Source organism: Rhodnius prolixus, unplaced genomic scaffold (genome assembly GCF_049639745.1).
Source record: "Rhodnius prolixus isolate KJV_2025 unplaced genomic scaffold, Rpr scaffold_6, whole genome shotgun sequence".
Classification (NCBI taxonomy): domain Eukaryota; kingdom Metazoa; phylum Arthropoda; class Insecta; order Hemiptera; family Reduviidae; genus Rhodnius; species Rhodnius prolixus.
The window spans coordinates 24,791,897-24,819,642 of NW_027411634.1; the positions used below are offsets into that span (position 1 = coordinate 24,791,897).

Consider the following 27,746-nt stretch of genomic DNA (forward strand, 5'->3'; position numbering starts at 1 on the left):
CAATCGCGGCACCCATCTTGCGGATAGCTTTGTCATGTCCAAATGTTGATGCAAAATATTATGTACCCGTTCATTCGAGATGCCCACAGCACTAGCAATCTCACGCACCTTCACTCTTCTGTCATCCATCACCATATCATGGATTTTATCAATGATTTCTGGAGTAGTAACCTCAACAGGGCGTCTAGAACGTTCAGCGACACTTGTGCCCATATGGCCACTTCGAAAATTTTGAAACCACTTATAAACTGTTCTAATCGAAGGTGCAGAGTCACCATAATGTTTATAAAGCTTCTCTTTAGTCTCCTCAGGCGTTTTGCCTTTCATAAAGTAGTGTTTAATCAACACACGAAATTCTTTTTCGTCCATTTTTTGAAAATCACTCGACTTCCTCGATTCAAACGAATGCCAAACACAAAGAAATAGACCGATCTGGCTGAAACTTGGTGTGTGTTCTTCCAAGAGATGCTACTAACTAAACATAACCTCGATACGCGCCAGTAGTGCTATCTCTCTGACTTTGCACGGACTTTTCAAACGACCCTCGTATAGTACACCTTTCCAAATTTACCCCATGTCAGTTGATTTTGTGCTTCTCTGTGCCAACAATGTGCCAATACAATTCTTCAGATCATCCCATAATTCTGTTTAGAGTCACCTCTTTTATCTGTTTTAGTCGACCGGATACCAAACTGTCATCGGTTAGTGGGCTAAGATAGCCAAGAAATGAGAGAGCAGCCCCTAAAGCTAAGATGAATTGTGGTACTGGATTCGATTCCCGTTCTGTGCCTTGGATTTTATTTAATAGTTAAGATAGGAAATATATTGTTCAATACGTGTAGTTTTCTTAAAAACACAGTTTAATTTTTCTCGCTTCTTCTTTTCGTGTATAAGTCAAAATTATACAATCGCAATCGAAAACATTCAACTTAAATCGCTACTGAGTGATGAGGCTGAGGAATTAGCCAAGTTTTTCTGTCTCAACAATGTCTTTAGGAACTTTTAAGAAATTATTTTTATTTTTTGAATGATTTAAGGCGCGTCAACATCTAAAGTTCTTGGCGCCTGAAACTCTTTCTAGTGCACTGCCGGCCTCCGGACAGTGTCCTCTCTTTACAGACAACACTGTCCATCACCGGACAGTGAGCTGTAAGAAGCTCCTAGGAAGAGAAAAATCTAAGGGTCAGCAGCTGGATTCGAACCCGGGACCTTCGCCTGGGAGTCCAGTACGCTAACCGCATAGCTAATCCCTTCCCTTTGAAGAATTATTATTTTTTATTTATTTATTTTTTTTTTTTTTGGCGCATCAACAGCTGAAGTTATTAGCGCCCGGAGCTTTTTCCAGTGCACTGCCGGCCTCCGGACAGTGTTCTCTCGTTACAGACAACACTGTCCATCACCGGACAGTGAGCTGTAAGAAGCTCCTAGGAAGAGAAAAATCTAAGGGTCGGCAGCTGGATTCGAACCCGGGACCTTCGCCTGGGAGTCCAGTACGCTAACCGCAGAGCTAATCCCTTCCCTTTGAAGAATTATTATTATTATTATTATTTGAGGAAAATGCTCACCATTTATAACCATTAAAGTAATTGTAATTTGTTTTAATTTATTTAATTGACAGTGAAAATTAAATTTTTCAATGGACCACTTTCTTTGTGTGAGAGAATATTTAAATAGCTTCAACTCGGGAGAATCGCTGGACTAGATCCATTTACTAAATTGAAAATGCCAGTCTGAATTCTTTTAAAGTTACCTGCTTTTGCAACGGTCATGTAATTCAAAACTAGTGTGAACTATGTGATCTATCTGGCATTATATAATCTATAACAATAGATAGTTGCTTATTATCAGGACAGGATAGTCCATCTCGGAAGCATGAATCGCTTGATATTAACGATAATCGACATGATTTTTTATGTTTCTTTCAGTTTTTTCATTTATTTTTGTTAACAAGATAAAATCATCATAATACTTACAAAATAAAGGTGTTAGTTCACTTTTTGTAACATCACAGCAAGTATTTACCTGAAAACAAACAATAAATGGTTATTATTAATAATTTTTCAGAGGATTATTTCGAAACAATTTATGAAAAAATAAGAATATTGATGTGAACACATTAATTGACTTTCAGCTGAGGAGAGAGAAATGACTTTATAATTTATAAGATACAAAAACAAAGAAGATGCAGTCAAACTACATCTTGGCCGCTAGAAGCACAGTATATTAATCAATCATGATGATTTAGATTCAACGCATTGATCAGTCATGATGGTATAATAAATAACTGTATAAGAAATGTTCAATTTGAATTAGGACATTACAGTATGACAAGTAGATTAAAACATCGCTTAAAAAAAGAAATAATTTAAAATTAAATTTTAAGTTAGTCACTAATAAAATTGGTGCCAAAATTGATGGTCACTATAATATATTTAGCTAAATAAAATACTTAAGTGACAAATGCATATATCCCAAAGTGCTGTTAGCCCAGCACGAAACCAAATCTGTTAACAAATTTAAATTTATAGGTGATAGTGCTAAATTCCCAGTGAGTTCAAGGTTGTGGATTTAGCCAGAACCATCAGATCCTTGGGATTAATATTTAACTCCGATTTAGGAAGCTATAGAAGAGCTTAAGCAAAAACACCAAACCAGAGACCCATTAAAACATTAATTAATTTCTCTTAAATTTAGTGACAAAAGTCAGACTCTATAATAATCCTGCTTGGTACATTATTAAATTAGGACATCCCATTTGAACACAAAGAAACCATGGAAACAAATTAAAACAAAACGCGTACAAACATGCAAAAAAGTGACTAAATATCTAGATAGAATAAATCTAGTACCTGTGGTCCTCGAACTGCATTTCTTACTTTCAAGTTATACCAAAGTTTCCTCTACTTCTGCTTATTTCGATAAATTTTGGTCCTGACCAGTAGATCACTCCCTTCCTACGAGGGTGCCACACTAGCCAAGCGATTTTAAGGCGATTCCCGGTCTAGACCTTGCAATTTATTTAATAGTCATGAAAATACAAACATATAGTCTTTGTCTACGACACCTAATTTGTTAGTACGTAAAGCTAGCCTGAAAAAATAGACATTACTTTACTTTTTATTTAACCCTTCCTGAGATTCACTAATTTATCTTTTAGAGATATTAGGTAACGAACCATGAGTAAAAGTCAAAGCCAAGTTGATTAAAGATCAGCCAGTAGAGGCAGAACCACATCAAAGAACTTACGTAATAAATCAATGCTTTTGCAATCATAGCTTCTTAAAAAAAAAAGACTAAATTAGATCTAAACAGGTTCATCAACAAGTCAATGACCTTTGCAAGCAAAAAAGTCTCAGAAAAATTCTGTATCACAATTAGAAGGAAATAAGTATTTATTATACAACATCAAATAGCCACTTCAAAAATCGGAACTAAATGTGGATGAAACAGACTCGTTCAGGACCATGGTTAGAAATTCATCTTTATGTCCTTAGTTTTCTTGAATCCTCTACTTCGGCCCTATTTTTTCTCTCACTTCGCTCACTTTTACCAACTTTATTCAACCATCTTTCTGGTTGACCTTCTTGTACCTATTTTTTTGTCCATGCTCAGAAACTTTTCCAAACTCTGTACTCGCTTTTAGGCCAGAGTATCCTACTTTCTAGTTTTCCTCTTCTAAACTCTCGAGCATAACATTTCATTCAGTAATAGTATCCATTTTTACATCCTTAAATAATTTACTATAAATGTGTGTACGTATAATTAATTGATGAAATAAAGAGTATACGATAAAAACTGCATTTAACTATTAATGTACAGCAAAATTATACTAGCAATGAGTATGTTAACATTTTTTTGATGACATTGCCATCAAGAACTGATTAGATGAGTACTATTTTTATTATATGATGACTGCACTAATTATATAAAACAGTATTAATGCATTTTTTATTATATGCCCAAGTTAATTATCACCAGATATTGCTTTAGAACATTCACCACACAAACACAACGAAATAAATTATGTTCACCATAATGCAAAATTGAAGCAATCTCGTTTGAAATCATCACACGATTAGCTGTATCAATTAAATGAATAAAATTGCTTCAAACACAGGACTTTAATTAAACAGAGACGTATTTTCACATAATATAAATTGTGGAAATTATAATTTTAGATTCTGCATACGGATTCAATCGTTAAAAACATTTGTTCGGACTCTTGGGAATTCAAAAAAATGTATTTTACTGGAGAACGCAATTTGCTGCAAAAAATTAACAATTCTTATTACTTATAATATGTAATAAAAAGTATTTTTTTTTTAAATTTATTTTATGATTTACAATCTGCATACATTGTATACAATAAGTAAATATGGAGAGAGGGATGAACTGGTGCGGGAGGAGAGCAGGAGGAGAGAAACTACCCAGCGGTAGCACTCTCTATAGGAGAGAGGAGAATGTGTGGAGGAGAGTAATAATTTAGGTCCTCAGCCTACAAGGAAGTCGAGGGGTCACTAGCGATTCAGTCGGCGAGGAGTATTAGGGATGTCAGAGGCAGCGAGAGACTGTACAAGAGGATTAGAGCTAGTCGAGAGAGTAGTATGGAACTTTTGGTATTTAGTCTTGGCGAGTTGGTGTACGAAGGGAATGTTGAGGTCGTAGTGAAGGGTGAGGTTAGTCACATAGAAAGGTGCGTCAGCTATCTGCCGGAGAAGTTTTGACTGAAATGTCTGTACAGTCCGTATGTTTGTAGGTTTTGCTGAACCCCACAGCTCTAGTTCGTAGGTCCACATAGGTTTGAGGAAGTACTGTATAGTAATCGTTTGAGTTCTAAGGGTAATTTGGAGCGTCGTCCAAGAAGTTTGTAAAGAGTTTCGCACGTTTCGTCATTGCTTGTCTTTTAAGTCTAGTGTGTGGGTTCCACGTGAGTCTTTTGTCTATGTAGAGCCCAAGGTCGGCGCACCAGATCCGCCGGAGAGTAAACGTGGCGCACTGGCATTTCTGTGGGTAAAAAGTAATTCAAATTTCTTTATAAAGACAAATCACAACTGGGCTTGTAGAATTTCAGCCTTATATAGGTTATGGGATTCAACTAAATGCATCAATCACCAAAGATTCCAATTTTATACAATCTAAAATACTTCGTTCCACTGCATTTTTATGTCTTTACCTGCACTATACATACAGATCATTCTTATCATTCCTATCACCAAACAAGTCGCCAAAACACGATATTGGTAACTCCACTACAACTGCAATAATCTAGCTCAAAATCTTTCTTCTAGAATTCTTCCTGACAACCTATAGAGACGTCTTAAGAGACAATGGCCTCGTGATCTCCTCTCAAGTGAAGAGAATTGACTTAATAGTTCAGTGTTTTGGAGTGTTAGCGCTGGGTAACTTTACCATTCGCTTTTTTTTTTTTCTGTTTTTGAGTTTTTTTTTTATTTGGAGCGAGTCAACATCTGAGATAATAGGCGCCCGAAATTGTTTTTTAATGGAAATGCAGCTGGACTTCGGACAGTGAGCGAGCTGTACGAAAGACAAAATCTATGGGTCAACAGCAAGATTCTTATTACCTCTTATTTCTTCTTATTATTTTTTTAATCATTCCTTATGGCACAAAGATTGTAGCACAAATAATCCGTGAAAAGACATTTTTACGCCACGAATTTTGGATCTTGATTAGCCGAAAAGTTGAGAAAATAACAAAAATAGCAAACTGATTTCGAACGAACCTCTTTGAAAATATTCTTAATGAAACTAATGGTATTTGCTAAAATACAAAGTTCATTAAAATTAAGATGATTTTTTGAGAAATTTATCGCGAACTACTTGACTGGTATTCGAAATAACAAACTTTACTTCCGTTCCATTTAACTCACAAAAACATCTAAAACATCAGTGTTTAGAACGTAAAAATAAAATAATTATCGTGTAATTTAAGAAGAAATACCTTATAAATGCAATAATAGAAAATTGCATTTTGCTCCAATTTATCTCTATTATCGCATAATAGTCTCAAATATGGGAGCCAGACATTGGATCTGATTGCACTGCAACTACTACCAAGGACATTTTAATACAGCGAGATTATGACAAACGATGAAATGCATCCTACGTTAGTTTACCGTGAGCCTGAAATTTTGAATAGGTGATACAGTATCAGTAATTTTGAACGCAATGCAGTTCCCGGCTGCTATGATTTGAGAAATAATTCCTTGATAAGAAGTACAACTGATTTTTTTTAGAATAATACAGATGGCATGTAAAAAGATAACTGTAATGTATTGTGAAGATTGTAGTGGACAAGGGGTAAGTATTTTTAGTCCATATTAATATTTGGAATTCGTATTTTTAAATCTAGTACAGTCGAGCCTCCCATAAAGGACACTCTCACTAGGGACCAACTCCATTTACGGACAGTTTTTGGATTTCCCCGTTTTACCCCTGTGCACTTTCTATATAAAACACCTATGTCTAACGGACACTCTATATAGCGACCGCGGACATTGATTTTGGGGAACGGATGTTTCACCTCCCACCAACGAACACCTTATTATTAAAAGTTCGTTTGACGCGGTGATCAAAATAATTATCCCCTCTCAAGTTTTTGTTTTTTTCTGGTTTTTCCTTAAGTTTCCTATACAAACTCATACATCTTGTACCATTTTAACCATTTTTCAATATAATTTTGGACGAACAATATTATTTTTTCCGATATGTCTTCCACACGAAAGTGATTAACTCTAGAAGAGAAATAAATATGTTGGAAGATTTTGCAAAAACCAAATCGAGCCATCGTCAACTTGCCGAAAGGTTTGTTCTATTTTTCTAATAATAGATGATAGTATGATGATAATTTTACCATAAATTATTAAATAAGTCAATAATATGTAGTTTTTTGATAAATTTTTTGGATAATTAAGAAAAACTTGATGCATATCATATAGCTGCAATAATTATGCAATTATGTACGTTTTTAAATCTATTAATAATAAACAATTTTTAAATAGATGTTTGGAAAAAAAACCCATATTTTTTCATTATGAAACTTGCCTACCTCCTTCTAACGGCCACCTCCAAATAGCGGCTACTTTGCTTTCCCCCGTCAGTGTCCGTTATTGAGAGGTTCGACTGTATTTACAAAAGTCTATTTGCTAGCAAAAAGTGTTGGACATTATATTTTCTTTTAAGGAAGGAGAGGGGCACCACATTGCAACATCACAGTTAAAATGTGCCGCCCTACCGACCTGCAAGTTTGTGACCTTTTTTTTCTGTTTAATCGCAGAGAAGGGGAAAGTGGTCCGAACCTACATTAATTAAGAAGCGCAACAAACCGAATATTTTGTTCAAACTTCCTAAACCCATCATCACTTCGGGTACAACATCCCGAACTGAGTCCATTCTTGATTTTTGAAATAGATTTCAGTGGTTTAAAAGAGAAAGTAATGTAGTAGTGAGAGAAATAACTGATAGAAGAGTAAAGAGTAAAGTAATATAATTTCTTTCTATTTTATATTGGCCGTGCTAAACTGCTTTACAGACTTCTTGGACGACGCTCCAAATTACCCATTGATCTCAAACGCTTAATATGCAGTACTCTCCTCAGACCTATGTGGACTTACGGACTAGAGCTGTGGGGTTCAGTCAAACCTACAAGCATAGGGACTGTACAAACATTTCAATCAAAACTACTCCAACAGATAGTTGACGCTTCTTTCTAAGGTGACTAACCTCACTCTTCACGACGACCTCAACATCCCCTTCGTACACCTACTCGCCAAAATTAAATACCGAAAATTCCATACTGCTCTCTCAACTTGCTCCAATCCTCTTGTACTGTCCCTCGCCTCCTCTGACAATCCTCCTAATAATCTACCTCGCAGACTGAATCGCCAGTGGACCCGCGACTTCCTTGAGGTCTGAAGACCTAAAGATCATTACATCCCGTAGAGTGCTGCCACTGAGTAGTTTCTCCTCCTGCTCTTCACGTACCAATTAATCTTAGTACTTCCAGATTTACCTATTGTATATATGTAATACAGATTGTAGATAACTTAATAAATTAAAAAAAAAAAAAAATTATATTGGGTTGAAAAGTACCCCACCATTGGGGCAGATATTAACATTTGACACATTTTTAAATTTAAAAAATGTAGATATGTATGTAAAATACCAACTGTTTATTGATATAGATCTGTTAAGAAGACTTGAAAGTTGTAGAAAACAAAATAAAAAGGTTCAATAATACGATTCTGTGCACTCTGTAACAGAAAATGTACATTCTGTTCAAATGTATCACCCTCTCCCTTACTATAAAGTACTAATGTGACAACGTGCAGACGTTGTTTTGTAATATTTCTCTGTAGGTTTTTATAGTGAAGTGGATACGCATTTAGAAATAAAAATAAATAACCCGTCTTTTGAGATTTTTATAAAATAATTTTAGAAACAAGTACAACATATATAGCGACCGGAAGTGAGATCAAGGATACTGCGGGTAGACGTTGGCATTAAGAATAAAGCTGCTTTCACTAGAGACAAAAAAACTGTAAACGATCTAAACATAGAGGCGGAAATGGACTGCAGACCACACAGGAAAGCATTACTGGTCCAAGTTACTGGGTCATTACCAAGGTTTTGTTTCACTTCCTAGGCCGGAAGTAGAAAAATTTGCGATCAATTGTTTTCTAGTGTCTGAAGGAAGAAAAAGCATTTCAGAACTATTTATCCAGGTTTTCTTTGCTCCAGTATTGCTGATTGCTACCGCAAACTATAGTTATTTCGTTTGATAAACATTTTATAGAAAGGTATCTATGATTCGTTTTAATTATTAGATTGGAAGGTTAATTTTGTCAGTTTTGACCAGTGTATTTTTTTAATCTTTTTTTTTTAATTAAGTATTTTCTTAATAGCGTTTCCATTCCCAAGTCGCGTCAAAATCAGATGATGTCATTGGCGCTTGGAGCTTTTTTGCAGTGCTCTATCGGCCTCCGTGTTCTCTCCTTACAGAAAACATTGTCCATCACCAGACAGTGGAGCTATACGAAAGCGAAAAATCTGAGGACAATCAGTTGGATTCGAACCCCGGGATCTATGTCGAGGGAATCAGGTACGCTAAGTATACAGCTATTTCTCATCCTCTTAATATCGTGTTGTTTAGACCTTTTTTCTTTTACTCTTAAAGTAATAATACAAATTTAATAATAAAAGAATAGCGAAAAACATGCCTGAAACCTGGTGTCTAGTTCTATGAAAAATTTAAATCAGAAATAAAGAATGCCTAGTTGATGCCAATTTTTACGATGGTCTCTAACAAATTTAATTTCGTCCGACCTAAAAATAAGGTGATGATTACAACAGTTGTTTAAACAAAAGAAAGAGATAATAAGATTGTCAATATTTTTAATTAAGCAAACATAATAAAGGGATCACGCCATGTTGCTAAATTACAATATCATGTATTTGGTACAAGTAACGTTCAACGCAACTATATATTCTATCTGCATAAGAATTTACTTTGTAGTTAATTTGGTTGGATACAGATTTAGTTCTTTCACGGCTATTAAAAATGTGTGATTGAACATCTACAACTTGTTGACAGAAGTTACAGTAAAAGATCACAGCCTGTAATATCAACTGCCAACGGTTTGAATTTGAATTCAATATTTAGGATAACGCTTTCAGGTTATAGTATGTAAAACCATACATAATAGAGCTGTGGGGTTCAATCAAACGCTCCAATCTCCAAAGGATTCAGCCCCATCAATCTAAAATACTTCGAACTATTGTACACGCTCCATTTTATGTCTCCAACCTGACTATACACACTGACCTTAACATTCCTTTTATCGCACAAGTTGCTGAAAACACGATATATAAAACTCCATTTCAGCCTGCAATCTCATATAAATCCCTCTAGCTCCAAATCTTTCTTCTAGAACTCTTCCTGATAACCCGACAAGACGTCTTAAAAGACAGTGGCCTCGTGATCTCCTCTCCAGTGAAGAAAGTGACTAACCATCAAATGTTTGGAAGTGTTACCACTGGGTAACTTCTCCACTTGTTACCTTATCATTTGTTACTCTGTTATCACTGTTACTTATAGCGCTAACGCGCTGATTGTAGCATAAATAAACGCAAAAAAAAAAAACATTCACACAGAGACACAAATCTTGAAAGAACCTTGTAAGCATGAAAAAAGTCTTCCATAGCTTCTCCATGTTCTTGGATCGTGGGAAGAGTTGAGAGGGCTTGCATAAGTGAATTTGAATGAAGGATAGTTTGGAATGAAATTTTAGGTAACGGAGTTTGGCAGAAACGAAGGGAATATATGTGGGTTGGTATGGATGGTGAGGTTTAAGATGTAAACGGTGGCATTGACATCCTACGTGCGTAGGATTTTGGATTGTAAGGATTGAATGCGATTGAGGTTTGTGAGATTTGCAGTCCCTTGAGAGTTCAAGTCCATAAGTGGACTTAACGTCTAACTACCAAATTAGGTGTCGCAGAGGACGCTACTAGCAAATGTACTTTACTGTAAATTCCTTTTATTAACCATCAAATAAAAACCAAGGTTTAGACAGGGAATCAAACCCAGCTTTGTGGGTTTAGCCTGTTACTGCTCGCTACAGTGGCGCCTCTAGCCAAAGCAAGTTTGGAGCGTTGGTCTAATTTCTTTAACATTCTGCATCTGTGATTCAGTTCAGTTCGTTTGAATCGAGTATGAGGTTTGATATCTATATTTAGAATAGAGAAACTAGATGTGACACAGTGTAAGGAATTTCGCAACAACAGTAATCTGAACGTAAAGACAGATAAGATAGTGAAACAGGAAAGCAGCTAAAGATGGGTTGGGAAACACCAAAACCGGATGAACCCTTCACGCGTAAGGAGAGTAGCTTATGAATCACGGCCTGGAAACAAATGGATTAAAAAGGAAGGATAGAGTCTGCGGTGATTTTTCCAAAAAGGAAATATCTCGGAGGCGGATGCTGCAAACTCTTTAGGTGGAAAAGCAACTGGAAGGAAGAATTTATAAGATCAATTACCGCTGAAAAAAAGCATAAAGAGAAATATGAAACGGCAATTATCGTAAATACTGGAGTACAAAAGTATATCTTTTAAAGGAAACTTTGATTTGAAAGGGAGCTAGCTGCAGATCCTGAATCTACTTAAATGCTCAGGTATCTTTGTAAATATTTAAACAGGGGCATTAAACTATAAAGTGAATAAACACATAAGTGTAAATCCGAACAGTAGATGCTTACTATAACAAAATAGAAAACAAAACTTATTAGCACAATTTCCTGGGTTACATCCCTTCATATTGAAACTCTGCAGCTGTCAAGCACTAAAATCTAGGAGTATACCAGCTGTCAACAAAATAGTGTGGACCACATCTGCCATGCTGTACGCGGATGTACAGGATATGTATTCCAGGAACACAGTGGAAGTTACAGCATGGATATACGTAGAACTAGTTAGCCAGATTTGTATGGCTTAGAATGTTGTAAATGGGCTTGCATATGTAATGTCCACTATGCGGTGTCATATAATTCATGTTTTGATGTCGTAAAATACAATAAGCTATAGAAATTAGTATTTTATAGCATTAGATAGCGTTACAATCAGCACAAAGAAATTTTAATAGTCTATTAATTCAAGAATTTTAAAATTGTTAACGTGATTGCTTCGTAAAATGTATAAAACTCTAACTTTGTAAGAAACCTGTTCTCTTAAAAACTCCTAAAAATAGCTTGTTTAATTTTGAATCATTACACACCTTTATACGTTCACAAACTTGAAAAGATAAAAATTATAATCAACTTATTTCTAGAAATTGCAGAAAAGTATCGTAATTATCCTGTTTAGTCAAGTCAGAGGCCCCAGGAAACCTTCGAATGAGATGATTTAGTGATAGATAACAAGCGGAAGCCATAATAAAAACCAATAGTTTTGAACTCAGTGATCTTAAAAAAGATATTTCGGCGACATTTTATTTTTGATTAATTTTGATATTATTTATTTACTGTCAGCACGTATACTATACTCTAAAGTTAATGAGGTTAGTTAGATTGTATCCTTCGTTGTACACGTGTTGATTGTATTCTTGATCAGGTGTGGGCTTTCTTTAATAATAAATGAATTTATTTATTCATTTTTTTAAACTGTATTTATTTTTTTTTTGGAAAAACAAGAAATAAAAAATACTTTATTATTCTCGAAATACTTCTGATGTTCTTGGAAAAAGCTGGAAAAGTGATCACAAAATTTCGATCAAGTGATTTTTCCTCGACCTTGGTAATTTTGATCAATTTTCTCAGTTCCAAATGCCTTCACCTAGTACCTAGGATGTTGGATATTCAAGGCTCATAAAAATCAGAATACGACACAAAATGGCTTCGAAATTCAGAATTTTAAAGGGGGGGGGGCCCATTCCAAAAATGTCTTTAATGACGTAGACCATAACTCAGTGGCTCTTAACCTTTTCATAGACGCTGAACACAATTATATGTATATATTTTTCTCGTGGAATACTAACATTAAATAATTTGAAATTCGGTATTTAGCAAAAACTTAAAATTAAATTCAAATAAAAAAAGGAACAATTTTTTGTTTTCGTACCTTTCCTAAGTTTCTAAATTTCAATACATTTAAAATTGAAATTTCGCAGAACACTTGGACCATATTCGCGGAACACCGGTTAAGAACCACTGCTTTATATCTTCTAAAATTATAGATCTGTGCACAAAATAACTATAGTTTATAATTGAGAAAAACAAAGAGTACAAGAGAACAAAATTTCACACGAATACGTGGTTCACAGTGGTATCTTCTACATTTATAGATCTGTGCACAAAATAACTATAGTTTATAATTGAGAAAAACAAAGTGTATAAGAGAACAAAATTCCATATCAATACGTGGTTCACAGTGGGAAATATAGAATGGCAATAATTTTACAGAATTTCATGACCCAAAAAATTTGCAACCCTTTATATCTTCTACATTTATAGATCTGTGCACAAAATAACTATAGTTTATAATTGAGAAAAACAAAGTGTATAAGAGAACAAAATTCCATATCAATTCGTGGTTCACAGTGGGAGATATAGAATAGCCATAATTTTACAGAATTTCATGACCCAAAAAATTTGCAACCCTTTATATCTTCTACATTTATAGATCTGTGCACAAAAAAACTATAGTTTATAATTGAGAAAAACAAAGTGTATAAGAGAACAAAATTCCATATCAATACGTGGTTCACAGTGGGAAATATACAATGGCCACATATTTACAGAATTTCATGACCCAAAAAATTTTCAACCCTTTATATCTTCTACATTTATAGATCTGTGCACAAAATAACTATAGTTTATAATTGAGAAAAACAAAGTGTACGAGGTGTGTTCAAAAAATAAGGTGAATTTTCATTTTTCTTAAAAAATATTTATTTATTCATCGATTTTTATTTTGTCTCCTTCAAAGTAGTCCCCCTCAGATATAATACATATGTGCCAGCGTTTTTTCCAATCCTCGGAACAGTTCTGATATGCACTTTTTGGTATGTCCTTGAGCTCTCTCAGCGATTCGGTTTTTATCTCCTCAATCGTCGCAAATCTCCGTCCTTTCATGGGTCTCTTCAATCATGGGAACAGGAAAAAGTCGCAGGGCGCCAAATCTGGTGAATACGGTGACTGAGACATGACAATGTCATTCAACAATTCCTGAGCGATGCTCATGCGACGGTTTTTTTGATCAAAATTCAGCAATTTTGGAACGAACTTCGCTACTACACGCTTCATGCCCAAAATTTCCGAAAAAAATTGCAGGACATGTGCCAACCGATATGCCGACAACCTCAGCAATTTCTCTAATTGTGATTCGACGATTCTTCTCAACATTTTCATCGGTTGTTGATGTGCTGGGGCGTCCAGGGCGAGCGTCGTCATTCACATCTTCTCGACCTTCTGTGAAAAGCTTGTACCACTTGTAAACATTTTTTTGACACAGAATACTCTCACCGTACGCCACTCTCAACATTTCAAGTGTTTTTGAGCACTTAATTCCATTTTTTACACAAAATTTGATGCAAATTCGTTGATCCATTTTTTTCGACAGAAGAAAATCGCCGAACTCGCAAAACACTTGTCTTATTTATGCCTCTAACATACAAACTAAACATGCTATATAGCTACAACTTTGAAAATATGTTCGAGACAAGTGTACCAACATAAAAAAAAAAAGACAATCGAAATTCGAATGAACGTAGACCGCGAAATTTGAAAATTCACCTTATTTTTTGAACATACCTCGTATAAGAGAGTAAAATTCCATATTAATTCGTGGTTCACAGTGGGAGATATAAAATGGCCATAATTTTACAGAAATTCATGACCCAAAAAATTTTCAACACTTTATATCTTCTACATTTATAGATCTGTGCACAAAATAACTATAGTTTATAATTGAGAAAAACAAAGAGTACAAGAGAACAAAATTTCACACGAATACGTGGTTAACAGTGGGAGATATAGAACGGCCATAAATTTACAGAATTTCATGACCCAACAAATTTTCAACCCTTCATATGTACTACTTTTATAGATCTGTGCACAAAATAACTATAGTTTATAATTGAGAAAAACAAAGTGCATAAGAGAGCAAAATTCCATATCAATTCGTGGTTCACAGTGGGAGATATAGAACGGCCATAATTTTACAGAATTTTATGACCCAAAAAATTTGCAACCCTTTATATCTTCTACATTTATAGATCTGTGCACAAAATAACTATAGTTTATAATTGAGAAAAACAAAGTGTATAAGAGAACAAAATTCCATATCAATACGTGTTTCACAGTGGGAAATATAGAATGGCCATAATTTTACAGAATTTCATGACCCAAAAAATTTTCAACCCTTTATATCTTCTACATTTATAGATCTGTGCACAAAATAACTATAGTTTATAATTGAGAAAAACAAAGTGTGTAAGAGAACAAAATTCCCTATCAATACGTGGTTCACAGTGGGAGATATAGAATGGCCATAATTTTACAGAATTTCATGACCCAAAAAATTTTCAACCCTTTATATCTTCTACATTTATAGATCTGTGAACGAAATAACTATAGTTTATAATTGAGAAAACCAAGAGTACAAGAGAACAAAATTTCACACGAATACTTGGTTCACAGTGAGAGATATAGAACGGCCATAAATTTACAGAATTTCATGACCCAAAAAATTTTCAACACTTTATATCTTCTACATTTATAGATCTGTGCACAAAATAACTATAGTTTATAATTGAGAAAACAAAGAGTACAAGAGAACCAAATTTCACACGAATACTTGGTTCACAGTGGGAGATATAGAACGGCCATAAATTTACAGAATTTCATGACCCAAAAAATTTTCAACCCTTTATATCTTCTACATTTATAGATCTGTGCACAAAATAACTATAGTTTATAATTGAGAAAAACAAAGTGTATAAGAGAACAAAATTCCATATCAATACGTGGTTCACAGTGGGAAATATAGAATGGCCATAATTTTACAGAATTTCATGACCCAAAAAATTTTCAACCCTTTATATCTTCTACATTTATAGATCTGTGCACAAAATAACTATATTTTATAATTGAGAAAAACAAAGTGTGTAAGAGAACAAAATTCCCTATCAATACGTGGTTCACAGTGGGAGATATAGAATGGCCATTATTTTACAGAATTTCATGACCCAAAAAATTTTCAACACTTTATATCTTCTACATTTATAGATCTGTGAACAAAATAACTATAGTTTATAATTGAGAAAAACAAAGAGTACAAGAGAACAAAATTTCACACGAATACGTGGTTAACAGTGGGAGATATAGAACGGCCATAAATTTACAGAATTTCATGACCCAACAAATTTTCAACCCTTCATATGTACTACTTTTATAGATCTGTGCACAAAATAACTATAGTTTATAATTGAGAAAAACAAAGTGCATAAGAGAGCAAAATTCCATATCAATTCGTGGTTCACAGTGGGAGATATAGAACGGCCATAATTTTACAGAATTTTATGACCCAAAAAATTTGCAACCCTTTATATCTTCTACATTTATAGATCTGTGCACAAAATAACTATAGTTTATAATTGAGAAAAACAAAGTGTATAAGAGAACAAAATTCCATATCAATACGTGGTTCACAGTGGGAAATATAGAATGGCCATAATTTTACAGAATTTCATGACCCAAATAATTTTCAACCCTTTATATCTTCTACATTTATAGATCTGTGCACAAAATAACTATAGTTTATAATTGAGAAAAACAAAGTGTGTAAGAGAACAAAATTCCCTATCAATACGTGGTTCACATTGGGAGATATAGAATGGCCATAATTTTACAGAATTTCATGACCCAAAAAATTTTCAACCCTTTATATCTTCTACATTTATAGATCTGTGAACGAAATAACTATAGTTTATAATTGAGAAAACCAAGAGTACAAGAGAACAAAATTTCACACGAATACTTGGTTCACAGTGGGAGATATAGAACGGCCATAAATTTACAGAATTTCATGACCCAAAAAATTTTCAACCCTTTATATCTTCTACATTTATAGATCTGTGAACAAAATAACTATAGTTTATAATTGAGAAAAACAAAGAGTACAAGAGAACAAAATTTCACACGAATACGTGGTTCACAGTGGGAGATATAGAACGGCCATAATTTTACAGAATTTCATGACCCAAAAAATTTTCAACCCTTTATATCTTCCACCTTTTTCGATCTGTGCACAAAATAACTATAGTTTATAATTGAAAAAAACAAAGTGTATAAGAGAGCAAAATTCCATATCAATTCGAGGTTCACAGTGGGAGATATAGAACGGCCATAATTTTACAGAATTTCATGACCCAAAAAATTTTCAACCCTTTATATCTTCTACATTTATAGATCTGTGCACAAAATAACTATAGTTTATAATTGAGAAAAACAAGGTGCATAAGAGAGCAAAATTCCATATCAATTCGTGGTTCACAGTGGGAGATATAGAACGGCCATAATTTTACAGAATTTTATGACCCAAAAAATTTGCAACCCTTTATATCTTCTACATTTATAGATCTGTGCACAAAATAACTATAGTTTATAATTGAGAAAAACAAAGTGTGTAAGAGAACAAAATTCCCTATCAATACGTGGTTCACAGTGGGAGATATAGAATGGCCATAATTTTACAGAATTTCATGACCCAAAAAATTTTCAACTCTTTATATCTTCTACATTTATAGATCTGTGAACGAAATAACTATAGTTTATAATTGAGAAAACAAAGAGTACAAGAGAACAAAATTTCACACGAATACTTGGTTCACAGTGGGAGATATAGAACGGCCATAAATTTACAGAATTTCATGACCCAAAAAATTTTCAACCCTTTATATCTTCTACATTTATAGCTCTGTGAACGAAATAACTATAGTTTATAATTGAGAAAACCAAGAGTACAAGAGAACAAAATTTCACACGAATACTTGGTTCACAGTGAGAGATATAGAACGGCCATAAATTTACAGAATTTCATGACCCAAAAAATTTTCAACACTTTATATCTTCTACATTTATAGATCTGTGCACAAAATAACTATAGTTTATAATTGAGAAAACAAAGAGTACAAGAGAACCAAATTTCACACGAATACTTGGTTCACAGTGGGAGATATAGAACGGCCATAAATTTACAGAATTTCATGACCCAAAAAATTTTCAACCCTTTATATCTTCTACATTTATAGATCTGTGCACAAAATAACTATAGTTTATAATTGAGAAAAACAAAGTGTATAAGAGAACAAAATTCCATATCAATACGTGGTTCACAGTGGGAAATATAGAATGGCCATAATTTTACAGAATTTCATGACCCAAAAAATTTTCAACCCTTTATATCTTCTACATTTATAGATCTGTGCACAAAATAACTATAGTTTATAATTGAGAAAAACAAAGTGTGTAAGAGAACAAAATTCCCTATCAATACGTGGTTCACAGTGGGAGATATAGAATGGCCATTATTTTACAGAATTTCATGACCCAAAAAATTTTCAACCCTTTATATCTTCTACATTTATAGATCTGTGAACGAAATAACTATAGTTTATAATTGAGAAAAACAAAGAGTACAAGAGAACAAAATTTCACACGAATACGTGGTTAACAGTGGGAGATATAGAACGGCCATAAATTTACAGAATTTCATGACCCAACAAATTTTCAACCCTTCATATGTACTACTTTTATAGATCTGTGCACAAAATAACTATAGTTTATAATTGAGAAAAACAAAGTGCATAAGAGAGCAAAATTCCATATCAATTCGTGGTTCACAGTGGGAGATATAGAACGGCCATAATTTTACAGAATTTTATGACCCAAAAAATTTGCAACCCTTTATATCTTCTACATTTATAGATCTGTGCACAAAATAACTATAGTTTATAATTGAGAAAAACAAAGTGTATAAGAGAACAAAATTCCATATCAATACGTGGTTCACAGTGGGAAATATAGAATGGCCATAATTTTACAGAATTTCATGACCCAAATAATTTTCAACCCTTTATATCTTCTACATTTATAGATCTGTGCACAAAATAACTATAGTTTATAATTGAGAAAAACAAAGTGTGTAAGAGAACAAAATTCCCTATCAATACGTGGTTCACAGTGGGAGATATAGAATGGCCATAATTTTACAGAATTTCATAACCCAAAAAATTTTCAACCCTTTATATCTTCTACATTTATAGATCTGTGAACGAAATAACTATAGTTTATAATTGAGAAAACCAAGAGTACAAGAGAACAAAATTTCACACGAATACTTGGTTCACAGTGGGAGATATAGAACGGCCATAAATTTACAGAATTTCATGACCCAAAAAATTTTCAACCCTTTATATCTTCTACATTTATAGATCTGTGAACAAAATAACTATAGTTTATAATTGAGAAAAACAAAGAGTACAAGAGAACAAAATTTCACACGAATACGTGGTTCACAGTGGGAGATATAGAACGGCCATAATTTTACAGAATTTCATGACCCAAAAAATTTTCAACCCTTTATATCTTCCACCTTTTTCGATCTGTGCACAAAATAACTATAGTTTATAATTGAAAAAAACAAAGTGTATAAGAGAGCAAAATTCCATATCAATTCGAGGTTCACAGTGGGAGATATAGAACGGCCATAATTTTACAGAATTTCATGACCCAAAAAATTTTCAACCCTTTATATCTTCTACATTTATAGATCTGTGCACAAAATAACTATAGTTTATAATTGAGAAAAACAAAGTGTGTAAGAGAACAAAATTCCCTATCAATACGTGGTTCACAGTGGGAGATATAGAATGGCCATAATTTTACAGAATTTCATGACCCAAAAAATTTTCAACTCTTTATATCTTCTACATTTATAGATCTGTGAACGAAATAACTATAGTTTATAATTGAGAAAACAAAGAGTACAAGAGAACAAAATTTCACACGAATACTTGGTTCACAGTGGGAGATATAGAACGGCCATAAATTTACAGAATTTCATGACCCAAAAAATTTTCAACCCTTTATATCTTCTACATTTATAGATCTGTGAACAAAATAACTATAGTTTATAATTGAGAAAAACAAAGAGAACAAGAGAACAAAATTTCACACGAATACGTGGTTCACAGTGGGAGATATAGAACGGCCATAAATTTACAGAATTTCATGACCCAAAAAATTTTCAACCCTTTATATGTTCTACATTTATAGATCTGTGCACAAAATAACTATAGTTTATAATTGAGAAAAACAAAGTGTATAAGAGAACAAAATTCCATGTCAAAACGTGGTTCACAGTGGGAGATATAGAACGGCCATAATTTTACAGAATTTCATGACCCAAAAAATTTTCAACCCTTTATATCTTCCACCTTTTTCGATCTGTGCACAAAATAACTATAGTTTATAATTGAGAAAAACAAAGTGTATAAGAGAGCAAAATTCCATATCAATTCGTGGTTCACAGTGGGAGATATAGAACGGCCATAAATTTACAGAATTTCATGACCCAAAAAATTTTCAACCCTTTATATCTTCTACATTTATAGATCTGTGAACAAAATAACTATAGTTTATAATTGAGAAAAACAAAGAGAACAAGAGAACAAAATTTCACACGAATACGTGGTTCACAGTGGGAGATATAGAACGGCCATAAATTTACAGAATTTCATGACCCAAAAAATTTTCAACCCTTTATATGTTCTACATTTATAGATCTGTGCACAAAATAACTATAGTTTATAATTGAGAAAAACAAAGTGTATAAGAGAACAAAATATCATGTCAAAACGTGGTTCACAGTGGGAGATATAGAACGGCCATAAATTTACAGAATTTCATGACCCAAAAAATTTTCAACCCTTTACATCTTCCACCTTTTTCGATCTGTGCACAAAATAACTATAGTTTATAATTAAGAAAAACAAAGTGTATAAGAGAGCAAAATTCCATATCAATTCGTGGTTCACAGTGGGAGATATAGAACGGCCATAATTTTACAGAATTTCATGACCCAAAAAATTTGCAACCCTTTATATCTTCTACATTTATAGATCTGTGCACAAAATAACTATAGTTTATAATTGAGAAAAACAAAGTGTATAAGAGAACAAAATTCCATATCAATACGTGGTTCACAGTGGGAAATATAGAATGGCCATAATTTTACAGAATTTCAAGACCCAAAAAATTTTCAACCCTTTATATCTTCTACATTTATAGATCTGTGCACAAAATAACTATAGTTTATAATTGAGAAAAACAAAGTGTGTAAGAGAACAAAATTCCCTATCAATACGTGGTTCACAGTGGGAGATATAGAATGGCCATTATTTTACAGATTTTCATGACCTAAAATATTTTCAACTCTTTATATGTTCTACATTTATAGATCTGTGCACAAAATAACTATAGTTTATAATTGAAAAAAACAAAGTGTATAAGAGAACAAAATTCCATGTCAAAACGTGGTTCACAGTGGGAGATATAGAACGGCCATAATTTTACAGAATTTCATGACCCAAAAAATTTTCAACCCTTTATATCTTCCACCTTTTTCGATCTGTGCACAAAATAACTATAGTTTATAATTGAGAAAAACAAAGTGTATAAGAGAGCAAAATTCCATATCAATTCGTGGTTCACAGTGGGAGATATAGAAGGGCCATAATTTTACAGAATTTCATGACCCAAAAAATTTGCAACCCTTTATATCTTCTACATTTATAGATCTGTGCACAAAATAACTATAGTTTATAATTGAGAAAAAAAAAGTGTATAAGAGAACAAAATTCCATATCAATACGTGGTTCACAGTGGGAAATATAGAATGGCCATAATTTTACAGAATTTCATGACCCAAAAAATTTTCAACCCTTTATATCTTCTACATTTATAGATCTGTGCACAAAATAACTATAGTTTATAATTGAGAAAAACAAAGTGTATAAGAGAACAAAATTCCATATCAATACGTGGTTCACAGTGGGAAATATAGAATGGCCATAATTTTACAGAATTTCATGACCCAAAAAATTTTCAACCCTTTATATCTTCTACATTTATAGATCTGTGCACAAAATAACTATAGTTTATAATTGAGAAAAACAAAGTGTGTAAGGGAACAAAATTCCCTATCAATACGTGGTTCACAGTGGGAGATATAGAATGGCCATTATTTTACAGAATTTCATGACCCAAAAAATTTTCAACCCTTTATATCTTCTACATTTATAGATCTGTGAACAAAATAACTATAGTTTATAATTGAGAAAAACAAAGAGAACAAGAGAACAAAATTTCACACGAATACGTGGTTCACAGTGGGAGATATAGATCGGCCATAAATTTACAGAATTTCATGACCCAAAAAATTTTCAACCCTTTATATGTTCTACATTTATAGATCTGTGCACAAAATAACTATAGTTTATAATTGAGAAAAACAAAGTGTATAAGAGAACAAAATTCCATGTCAAAACGTGGTTCACAGTGGGAGATATAGAATGGCCATTATTTTACAGAATTTCATGACCCAAAAAATTTTCAACCCTTTATATCTTCCACCTTTTTCGATCTGTGCACAAAATAACTATAGTTTATAATTGAGAAAAACAAAGTGTGTAAGAGAACAAAATTCCCTATCAATACGTGGTTCACAGTGGGAGATATAGAATGGCCATTATTTTACAGAATTTCATGACCCAAAAAATTTTCAACCCTTTATATCTTCTACATTTATAGATCTGTGAACAAAATAACTATAGTTTATAATTGAGAAAAACAAAGAGTACAAGAGAACAAAATTTCACACGAATACGTGGTTAATAGTGGGAGATATAGAACGGCCATAAATTTACAGAATTTCATGACCCAAAAAATTTTCAACCCTTCATATGTTCTACTTTTATAGATCTGTGCACAAAATAACTATAGTTTATAATTGAGAAAAACAAAGTGCATAAGAGAGCAAAATTCCATATCAATTCGTGGTTCACAGTGGGAGATATAGAACGGCCATAATTTTACAGAATTTTATGACCCAAATAATTTGCAACCCTTTATATCTTCTACATTTATAGATCTGTGCACAAAATAACTATAGATTATAATTGAGAAAAACAAAGTGTATAAGAGAACAAAATTCCATATCAATTCGTGGTTCACAGTGGGAGATATAGAACGGCCATAATTTTACAGAATTTTATGACCCAAAAAATTTGCAACCCTTTATATCTTCTACATTTATAAATCTGTGCACAAAATAACTATAGTTTATAATTGAGAAAAACAAAGTGTATAAGAGAACAAAATTCCATATCAATACGTGGTTCACAGTGGGAAATATAGAATGGCCATAATTTTACAGAATTTCATGACCCTAAAAATTTTCAACCCTTTATATCTTCTACATTTATAGATCTGTGAACGAAATAACTATAGTTTATAATTGAGAAAACAAAGAGTACAAGAGAACAAAATTTCACACGAATACTTGGTTCACAGTGGGAGATATAGAACGGCCATAATTTTACAGAATTTCATGACCCAAAAAATTTTCAACCCTTTATATCTTCTACATTTATAGATCTGTGAACAAAATAACTATAGTTTATAATTGAGAAAAACAAAGAGTACAAGAGAACAAAATTTCACACGAATACGTGGTTCACAGTGGGAGATATAGAACGGCCATAAATTTACAGAATTTCATGACCCAAAAAATTTTCAACCCTTTATATGTTCTACATTTATAGATCTGTGCACAAAATAACTATAGTTTATAATTGAGAAAAACAAAGTGTATAAGAGAACAAAATTCCATGTCAAAACGTGGTTCACAGTGGGAGATATAGAACGGCCATAAATTTACAGAATTTCATGACCCAAAAAATTTTCAACCCTTTATATCTTCTACATTTATAGATCTGTGAACAAAATAACTATAGTTTATAATTGAGAAAAACAAAGAGTACAAGAGAACAAAATTTCACACGAATACGTGGTTCACAGTAGGAGATATAGAACGGCCATAAATTTACAGAATTTCATGACCCAAAAAATTTTCAACCCTTTATATGTTCTACAGTTATAGATCTGTGCACAAAATAACTATAGTTTATAATTGAGAAAATCAAAGTGTATAAGAGAACAAAATTCCATGTCAAAACGTGGTTCACAGTGGGAGATATAGAACGGCCATAATTTTACAGAATTTCATGACCCAAAAAATTTTCAACCCTTTATATCTTCTACATTTATAGATCTGTGCACAAAATAACTATAGTTTATAATTGAGAAAAACAAAGTGTATAAGAGAACAAAATATCATGTCAAAACGTGGTTCACAGTGGGAGATATAGAACGGCCATAAATTTACAGAATTTCATGACCCAAAAAATTTTCAACCCTTTACATCTTCCACCTTTTTCGATCTGTGCACAAAATAACTATAGTTTATAATTAAGAAAAACAAAGTGTATAAGAGAGCAAAATTCCATATCAATTCGTGGTTCACAGTGGGAGATATAGAACGGCCATAATTTTACAGAATTTCATGACCCAAAAAATTTGCAACCCTTTATATCTTCTACATTTATAGATCTGTGCACAAAATAACTATAGTTTATAATTGAGAAAAACAAAGTGTATAAGAGAACAAAATTCCATATCAATACGTGGTTCACAGTGGGAAATATAGAATGGCCATAATTTTACAGAATTTCAAGACCCAAAAAATTTTCAACCCTTTATATCTTCTACATTTATAGATCTGTGCACAAAATAACTATAGTTTATAATTGAGAAAAACAAAGTGTGTAAGAGAACAAAATTCCCTATCAATACGTGGTTCACAGTGGGAGATATAGAATGGCCATTATTTTACAGATTTTCATGACCTAAAATATTTTCAACTCTTTATATGTTCTACATTTATAGATCTGTGCACAAAATAACTATAGTTTATAATTGAAAAAAACAAAGTGTATAAGAGAACAAAATTCCATGTCAAAACGTGGTTCACAGTGGGAGATATAGAACGGCCATAATTTTACAGAATTTCATGACCCAAAAAATTTTCAACCCTTTATATCTTCCACCTTTTTCGATCTGTGCACAAAATAACTATAGTTTATAATTGAGAAAAACAAAGTGTATAAGAGAGCAAAATTCCATATCAATTCGTGGTTCACAGTGGGAGATATAGAAGGGCCATAATTTTACAGAATTTCATGACCCAAAAAATTTGCAACCCTTTATATCTTCTACATTTATAGATCTGTGCACAAAATAACTATAGTTTATAATTGAGAAAAAAAAAGTGTATAAGAGAACAAAATTCCATATCAATACGTGGTTCACAGTGGGAAATATAGAATGGCCATAATTTTACAGAATTTCATGACCCAAAAAATTTTCAACCCTTTATATCTTCTACATTTATAGATCTGTGCACAAAATAACTATAGTTTATAATTGAGAAAAACAAAGTGTATAAGAGAACAAAATTCCATATCAATACGTGGTTCACAGTGGGAAATATAGAATGGCCATAATTTTACAGAATTTCATGACCCAAAAAATTTTCAACCCTTTATATCTTCTACATTTATAGATCTGTGCACAAAATAACTATAGTTTATAATTGAGAAAAACAAAGTGTGTAAGGGAACAAAATTCCCTATCAATACGTGGTTCACAGTGGGAGATATAGAATGGCCATTATTTTACAGAATTTCATGACCCAAAAAATTTTCAACCCTTTATATCTTCTACATTTATAGATCTGTGAACAAAATAACTATAGTTTATAATTGAGAAAAACAAAGAGAACAAGAGAACAAAATTTCACACGAATACGTGGTTCACAGTGGGAGATATAGATCGGCCATAAATTTACAGAATTTCATGACCCAAAAAATTTTCAACCCTTTATATGTTCTACATTTATAGATCTGTGCACAAAATAACTATAGTTTATAATTGAGAAAAACAAAGTGTATAAGAGAACAAAATTCCATGTCAAAACGTGGTTCACAGTGGGAGATATAGAATGGCCATTATTTTACAGAATTTCATGACCCAAAAAATTTTCAACCCTTTATATCTTCCACCTTTTTCGATCTGTGCACAAAATAACTATAGTTTATAATTGAGAAAAACAAAGTGTGTAAGAGAACAAAATTCCCTATCAATACGTGGTTCACAGTGGGAGATATAGAATGGCCATTATTTTACAGAATTTCATGACCCAAAAAATTTTCAACCCTTTATATCTTCTACATTTATAGATCTGTGAACAAAATAACTATAGTTTATAATTGAGAAAAACAAAGAGTACAAGAGAACAAAATTTCACACGAATACGTGGTTAATAGTGGGAGATATAGAACGGCCATAAATTTACAGAATTTCATGACCCAAAAAATTTTCAACCCTTCATATGTTCTACTTTTATAGATCTGTGCACAAAATAACTATAGTTTATAATTGAGAAAAACAAAGTGCATAAGAGAGCAAAATTCCATATCAATTCGTGGTTCACAGTGGGAGATATAGAACGGCCATAATTTTACAGAATTTTATGACCCAAATAATTTGCAACCCTTTATATCTTCTACATTTATAGATCTGTGCACAAAATAACTATAGATTATAATTGAGAAAAACAAAGTGTATAAGAGAACAAAATTCCATATCAATTCGTGGTTCACAGTGGGAGATATAGAACGGCCATAATTTTACAGAATTTTATGACCCAAAAAATTTGCAACCCTTTATATCTTCTACATTTATAAATCTGTGCACAAAATAACTATAGTTTATAATTGAGAAAAACAAAGTGTATAAGAGAACAAAATTCCATATCAATACGTGGTTCACAGTGGGAAATATAGAATGGCCATAATTTTACAGAATTTCATGACCCTAAAAATTTTCAACCCTTTATATCTTCTACATTTATAGATCTGTGAACGAAATAACTATAGTTTATAATTGAGAAAACAAAGAGTACAAGAGAACAAAATTTCACACGAATACTTGGTTCACAGTGGGAGATATAGAACGGCCATAATTTTACAGAATTTCATGACCCAAAAAATTTTCAACCCTTTATATCTTCTACATTTATAGATCTGTGAACAAAATAACTATAGTTTATAATTGAGAAAAACAAAGAGTACAAGAGAACAAAATTTCACACGAATACGTGGTTCACAGTGGGAGATATAGAACGGCCATAAATTTACAGAATTTCATGACCCAAAAAATTTTCAACCCTTTATATGTTCTACATTTATAGATCTGTGCACAAAATAACTATAGTTTATAATTGAGAAAAACAAAGTGTATAAGAGAACAAAATTCCATGTCAAAACGTGGTTCACAGTGGGAGATATAGAACGGCCATAAATTTACAGAATTTCATGACCCAAAAAATTTTCAACCCTTTATATCTTCTACATTTATAGATCTGTGAACAAAATAACTATAGTTTATAATTGAGAAAAACAAAGAGTACAAGAGAACAAAATTTCACACGAATACGTGGTTCACAGTAGGAGATATAGAACGGCCATAAATTTACAGAATTTCATGACCCAAAAAATTTTCAACCCTTTATATGTTCTACAGTTATAGATCTGTGCACAAAATAACTATAGTTTATAATTGAGAAAATCAAAGTGTATAAGAGAACAAAATTCCATGTCAAAACGTGGTTCACAGTGGGAGATATAGAACGGCCATAATTTTACAGAATTTCATGACCCAAAAAATTTTCAACCCTTTATATCTTCCACCTTTTTCGATCTGTGCACAAAATAACTATAGTTTATAATTGAGAAAAACAAAGTGTATAAGAGAGCAAAATTCCATATCAATTCGTGGTTCACAGTGGGAGATATAGAATGGCCATAATTTTACAGAATTTCATGACCCAAAAAATTTTCAACCCTTTATATCTTCTACATTTATAGATCTGTGAACGAAATAACTATAGTTTATAATTGAGAAAACAAAGAGTACAAGAGAACAAAATTTCACACGAATACTTGGTTCACAGTGGGAGATAAAGACCGGCTATAATACATTTAAAATTGA

At 32.6% G+C, this 27,746-nt stretch overlaps 1 protein-coding gene across 4 annotated transcripts in view; it reads right to left on the reverse strand.

Moving 5' to 3' along the window:
• The window catches only part of LOC141460342 (rhotekin-like), a 287,313-nt gene that overhangs the window by 53,427 nt on the left and 206,140 nt on the right, over positions 1 to 27,746 (reverse strand). The window contains exon 1 of one of the 4 annotated variants that reach the window (XM_074140257.1): positions 1,974 to 2,022. The exons of the other annotated variants lie outside the window; for them this stretch is intronic. The gene's annotated coding sequence lies outside the window, so the exon portion shown is untranslated. Of the gene's footprint in view, positions 1 to 1,973; positions 2,023 to 27,746 lie in introns of those variants that run through there. 4 annotated transcript variants of the gene reach the window in all.